We start from the raw sequence: 6,000 nt of genomic DNA, 5'->3' as shown, positions 1-6,000 counted from the left end.
GATAATGCTATTTTACATGCTAAGATTGTTGAATTAAATACTTGCAAACCGTCTACATCTACCGTTGAGCATGTTACCATTTGCACTAGATGTAGAGATATTAATGTTGATGCTATTCATGATCACCTAGCTTTAATTAAACAACAAAATGATCACATAACTCAACTTAGTGCCAAAATTAATGAGCATGACTTAGAAAATGAAAATTTTAAATTTGCTATAAGCATGCTCTATAGTGGGAGACGCCCAGGCATTAAGGATGGCATTGGCTTCCAAAAGGGAGACAATGTCAAGCTTAATGCCCCTAAGAAATTGTCTAACTTTGTTAAGGGCAAAGCTCCCATGGTTCAGGATAACGAGGGTTACATTTTATACCATGCCGGTTCTCTCGAACACAAAATTAGGAGAATTCATTCTAGGAAGTCTCACTCTGGCTCTCATCATGCTTTTATGTATAAGAGTGAGGCATCTAGTTTTAGGCAATCCACTCAAGTTAAATTGCCTAAGAAGAAATCTCCAATTGCATCAAATGAACCTAATATTTCATTTAAGACTTTTGATGCTTCTTATGTGCTCACTAACAAATCAGGCAAAGTAGTTGCCAAATATGTTGGGGCCAAACACAAGGGCTCAAAGACTTGTGTTTGGGTACCCAAGGTCCTTGTTTCTAATGTGAAAGGACCCAAGACCGTTTGGGTACCTAAGAACAAGGCCTAAACTTGTTTTGTAGGTTTATGCATCCGGGGGCTCAAGTTGGATCAACGATAGCGGGTGCACAAACCACATGACTGGGGAGAAAAGGATGTTCTCCTCCTATGAGAAAAACCATGATCCCCAAAGAGCTATCACATTCGGGGATGGAAATCAAGGTTTGGTCAAAGGACTTGGTAAAATTGTTATATCTCTTAACCATTCTATTTCCAATGTTTTCTTGTAGATTCTTTAGATTACAATTTGCTTTCTGTTTCTCAATTATGCAAAATGGGCTACAATTGTCTTTTTACAGATATAGGTGTTACTGTCTTTAGAAGAAGTGATAATTCAGTAGCATTTAAGGGAGTGTTAGAGGGTCAGCTATACTTAGTTGATTTTAATAGAGTTGAACTTGACACTTGCTTAATTGCTAAGACTAACATGGGTTGGCTCTGGCATCGCCGACTAGCCCACGTTGGGATGAAGAATCTTCATAAGCTTCTAAAGGGAGAGCACATTTTGGGACTAACTGAAAGGGAAATGTGCCCTTGGGCCATTTCTATTATATTTTGGTGATTAAGTGTCCAACACATAGTGAGTAAGTTATTATGTGCCAAATGAAGAGAGAAGTGCAAATCATGTAACAAGGTACATTTCTAGACTTAGTACATTGGTTTGAGTACTAACATGTTTTGTCTAAGTGCTAGAAACAGAGAAAAGAAGAAGAAAAGGACTTGGCTCTAAGAAGCCAACACTTAGCTCAGTCTGGCACACCGGACTGTCCGGTGGTGCACCGGACAGTGTCCGGTGCGCCAGGCTGGCTTTCGGCAAACTGGCCGCTCTCGGGAGATTTTGGCGGCGTACGGCTATAATTCACCGGACTGTCCGGTGGTGCACTGGACTATCCAGTGAGCCAACGGTCGCCGGCGCAACTGTCGGCCGCGCAATCCACAGGCGACGCGTGGCCCGCGCCAACGGTCGGCTGGGGCACTGGACTGTCCGGTGTGCACCGGATAGTGTCCGGTGCGCCAACCAGCCCAGAGTTGCAACAGTCGTCTGCACCAAATTAGGAAGGAGATCTGCACTGGACATGCTACAGTGATTGTCCGGTGGTGCACGAAACTGTCCGGTGCACCACCTGACAGAAGGAAACTTTTGCCTTCCTTGTTGGCCTCCAACGGCTCCTAGCTGCCTTGGGGCTATAAAAGAGACCCCTAGGTGCATGGAGGAGTCACCCAAGCTTACAAGAAAGATCCTAAGACTCCAAGACTCCATTCTCACGCATTTGATTCTTTGAGATAGTGACTTGAGCTCCATTTGAGTTGAGAACTCCTTGTGTTGTGTTTTGAGCTCGAGTTGTGACTTGTGTGCGTTATTGTGCTCTCGCTTTGAGTCTTGTGTGTGTTGCTCTCCCCTCCCTTACTTCCGTGCTTCTTTGTGATCATCAATTGTAAGGGCGAGAGGCTCCAAGTTGTGGAGATTCCTCGCAAACGGGAGAAAGTCTAAGAAAAAAGAACACCGTGGTATTCAAGTTGATCATTGGATCACTTGAAAGGGGTTGAGTGCAACCCTCGTCCATTGGGACGCCACAACATGGAAGTAGGCAAGTGTTACTTGGCCGAACCACGGGATAAACTCATGTGTCTCTTGTGATTGCTTTTCTGTGATTACTTGTGTGTTCGCAAGAGCTCGCTACTTATCTGTATTAACATCTCTATAACCGAGTTTCGTGGCTATTAGTTGTTGATTTTTACAGGATCACCTATTCACCCCCCCCCCTCTAGGTGCTCTCAATTGGTATCAGAGGCGTTCTCTTCACGTAAGGGACTAATCGCCCGAAGAGATGGATCCTAAGAAAAAGGGGATGGTGGTCAACGATAAGGAGAAGGAGTCCATCTTCAACGAGCCTAGAGATGACAAGCCAACCGACTCAGGCTCGAGTCATAAGAAAAGAGATGGAAAGAAGAGGCGCATCAAGAAGATCGTCTACTACGACAGCGATGAATCTTCCTCTTCACCAAGAGACGACGACGACGAGAAAAAGAAACTGGTTAATTCAAATTATTCATTTGATTATTCTCGTATTCCTTTTAATTCCAATGCTCATTTGCTTTCAATTCCTCTTGGTAAACCTCCACACTTTGATGGAGAAGACTACTCTTTTTGGAGTCACAAAATGCGTAGTCATCTATTCTCTCTCCATCCTAGTATTTGGGAGATAGTTGAACATAGAATGCAATTTGATAGTACGGATAACTCTGTGTTTATTAATGAGCAAATTCATAAAAATGCACAAGCTACCACTGTTTTGCTAGCATCTTTGTGCAGAGATGAGTACAACAAGGTGAGCGGCTTGGACAACGCCAAGCAGATCTGGGACACCCTCAAAATATCACATGAGGGAAACGACGCCACCATAATCACCAAAATGGAGTTGGTGGAAGGCGAGCTGGGAAGGTTCGCTATGATCAGGGGAGAGGAGCCAACACAGACATACAACAGGCTCAAGACCCTGGTCAACAAGATTAGGAGCTATGGGAGCACGAGATGGACGGACCACGACGTCGCTCGACTTATGCTCAGGTCTTTTACCGTTATCGACCCTCATCTTGTGAACCTCATCCGTGAAAATCCCAGGTACACAAAGATGACGCCCGAGGAGATACTCGGAAAGTTTGTGAGCGGGCGCATGATGGTGAAAGAAGCCCAATATGTAGACGACGCGCTTAATGGTCCATTACCCGTCTACGAGCCTCAACCCGTTGCTCTCAAAGCAACAAGTAGCAGGGAGGCGCTACCAAGCAAGGTGGCACAAGTTGAGGCGGCCGGGCTAAACGAAGATGAGATGGCTCTCATCATCAAGCGCTTCAAGACCGCATTAAAGGGACGCAAGGAGTACCCCAACAAGAATAAAGCAAAGGGAAAGTGCTCCTACTTCAAATGTGGTAAGACAGGTCATTTTATTGCTCAATGTCCCGATAATGAAGATGACCAGGGGAAGAAAGACATGGGAAGAAGGAGAAGAAGAAAAGCTATAGGAAGGCTAAAGGCGAGGCGCATCTTGGCAAGGAATGGGACTCGAACTGCTCGTCATCCGACTCCTGTGATGAAGGACTGGCAGCCTCGGCCTTCAACAAATCTTCTCTCTTCCCCAACGAACGCCACACTTGCCTCATGGCAAAGGAGAAAAAGGTAAGCGTTCAAAAAACCCCTAAGTATTCTACTTCTAGTGATGAGGATTCTAGTGATGATGAAGTAGATTATACTAGCTTGTTCAAAGGATTAGATAGAGCTAAAGTAGAAAAGATTAATGAATTGATTGATGCCTTAAATGAAAAAGATAGACTGCTAGAGAGGCAAGAGGACATTTTGTATGAGGAACATGACAAATTTGTTAGTGTTCAAAAGTCTCTTGCCTTAGAGATTAAAAGGAATGAATTACTATCTTCTGAGTTATCTACTTGCAATGAATCTATCTCTAGTTTAAAAACTTTGAATGATGATTTAAGTGCTAAGCTAGAAGTAGCTAATAAATTAAGTTCATGTGTAGAACATGTTCTAATTTGCAATAGATGCAAGGATTTTAATATCAATGCTTGTGATGAACATCTTGCTTCTATTGCTAAATTAAATGATGAGGTGGCAAGTCTTAATGCTCAACTTAAGACTTACAAGGTTGATTTTGATAAGCTAAAATTTGCTAGGGATGCCTACACTATTGGTAGACACCCCTCAATTAAGGATGGACTTGGCTTTCGAAAGGAAGCCAAGAACTTAACAAGCCAAAAGGCTCCCATTTCCAACAAGGAGAAAGGGAAGGCCCCTATGGCCAGTAGCATTCAAAAGAATCATGCTTTCATGTATAATAGGAAAATTGTTAGTCATAATAGGAGATATGATTATGATGCTTATGATTCACATGCTATGTTCGCTTCAAGTTCTAATGGTAGGCGTAGGAGAAAATTTGTGTCTCATGCTCCTAGCAAAATGTGTAATAAACCAACTACTGTCTTTCATACTTGCAACACTAAGTTTGTACTTTCATGTAAAAATGAAAAAGTGGTTGCTAAAAAATTGGGACCCAAATGCAAAGGAGACAAGGCTTGCATTTGGGTACCAAAGCTATTGTAACTGTAGGACCCAACAAGAGTTGGGTACCTAAAACCCAAGCGTAAATTGTCTTGCGAGTTTATGCATCCGGGGGCTCAAGCTGGATTATCGACAGCAGATGCACAAACCACATGACGGAGGAGAAGAAGATGTTCACCTCCTACGTCAAGAACAAGGATTCCCAGGATACGATTATCTTTGGAGATGGGAACCAAGGCAAGGTCAAAGGCTTGGGCAAGATAGCCATCACAAATGAGCACTCTATTTCTAATGTATTTTTAGTAGAGTCGCTAGGCTATAATCTCCTGTCTGTTAGTCAATTGTGCCACATGGGCTACAATTGTTTGTTTACAAATGTTGATGTATCTGTCTTTAGAAGGAGTGATGGTTCATTAGCGTTTAAGGGTGTACTAGATGGCAAACTCTACTTAGTTGATTTTTCGAAAGAGGAGGCTGATCTAGATGCATGCTTAATCGCTAAGACTAGTATGGGCTGGCTGTGGCATCGTCGTCTAGCACATGTTGGGATGAAGAACCTTCACAAACTTCTAAAGGGAGAACATGTGTTAGGACTAACCAATGTATGTTTCGAAAAAGATAGACCTTGTGCAGCTTGTTAGGCAGGGAAACAGGTGGGAAGCACTCATCACAACAAGAATGTGATGACAACATCAAGACCACTGGAGCTACTACATATGGACCTCTTTGGACCCATCGCCTACCTTAGCATCGGGGGAAGTAAGTATGGTCTTGTTATTGTTGATGATTTTTCCCGCTTCACTTGGGTGTTCTTTTTGCAGGATAAATCAGAAACCCAAGGGACCCTTAAGCGCTTTCTAAGGCGGGCTCAAAATGAATTTGAGCTCAAGGTGAAAAAGATAAGAAGCGACAACGGGTCTGAGTTCAAGAATCTGCAAGTGGAGGAGTACCTTGAGGAGGAAGGAATCAAGCACGAGTTTTCCGCTCCCTACACACCACAGCAAAATGGTGTGGTAGAGAGGAAGAATAGGACACTTATCGACATGGCGAGGACGATGCTTGGAGAGTTTAAGACGCCTGAGCGGTTTTGGTCGGAAGCTGTGAACACAACTTGCCATGCCATAAACCGGATCTACCTTCATCGCCTCCTCAAGAAGACCTCGTATGAACTTCTTACCGGTAACAAACCCAACGTCTCATACTTTCATGTATTTGGGA

Source organism: Zea mays, chromosome 6 (assembly GCF_902167145.1).
Source record: "Zea mays cultivar B73 chromosome 6, Zm-B73-REFERENCE-NAM-5.0, whole genome shotgun sequence".
Classification (NCBI taxonomy): Eukaryota; Viridiplantae; Streptophyta; class Magnoliopsida; order Poales; family Poaceae; genus Zea; species Zea mays.
The sequence above is the reverse complement of the archived record's forward strand: the minus strand, read 5'-3'. Positions refer to the sequence as shown.